The sequence below is a fragment of the Wasmannia auropunctata genome, unplaced genomic scaffold (genome assembly GCF_000956235.1).
Source record: "Wasmannia auropunctata unplaced genomic scaffold, wasmannia.A_1.0 LD335410.1, whole genome shotgun sequence".
NCBI lineage: Eukaryota > Metazoa > Arthropoda > Insecta > Hymenoptera > Formicidae > Wasmannia > Wasmannia auropunctata.
The window spans coordinates 16,547-17,178 of record NW_012027480.1 but is presented as its reverse complement, the minus strand read 5'-3'; the positions used below and the strand labels follow the sequence as shown (position 1 = coordinate 17,178).

General features: G+C 36.7%; 1 long non-coding RNA gene across 1 annotated transcript; it reads right to left on the bottom strand.

The window, feature by feature from the left end:
• Positions 1-80: 80 nt before the first annotated feature.
• On the bottom strand, positions 81-512 carry LOC105457007. The gene is made up of 2 exons (XR_975318.1): positions 271-512; positions 81-178 (listed from the first exon to the last, which is right to left on the bottom strand). It is a non-coding gene; the product is annotated as an uncharacterized LOC105457007 (long non-coding RNA).
• Between the last annotated feature and the right edge of the window lie 120 nt (positions 513-632).

Below are 632 nucleotides of genomic sequence, written 5' to 3'. Positions count from 1 at the left end.
CCTAAGTAAACGGATTGCTCGGCCTAGTGCCAATGTCGTACTATCAATTTTGCTGAGCCTTTTGTTCGATCTTGGCAGCCTCTTCTTTCTCAAGTTGTTCTCTCGTCAATAATGACAAGCCAAGCTGGTTCTCGTGCGTGAATGGCTGTGCCATTTGTCGTAACCATCTTTTACTGATCTGAAAATTGTAAATAAACATTATTACTGGACAAATTGTAAAATTGTAATCACTAATCGCACCTGCTACGAAACGAAAGATTAACGTATCACCTGTATAGCTTCTTCGGTTGATAAGTTGCATAAGCTATCGTTCAAATGTTCCTGTATCCATTTCGGTAATTTACTTCGCTTGTCTATTCTTGAAAATCTCTGAAAATCTCTTCATGCGATCACTATACGTCTTGAAACTTGAATCATTCGTGTTTATGAGGAATCAACGCGCATCGAATTTATCACTCTGGATCACAGCCTGTGGGAAACGTGAGAATAATAACAATGATAGTACGCATATGCAAATAACATGCACAATTTACATGCAAAAAACTGACAAATTATCACAAGGTAAATATTTTAATTTACTCCTCATAAACTTATAATGAAATCTCACTTACGTGTAGCTTTGAATGAATTGG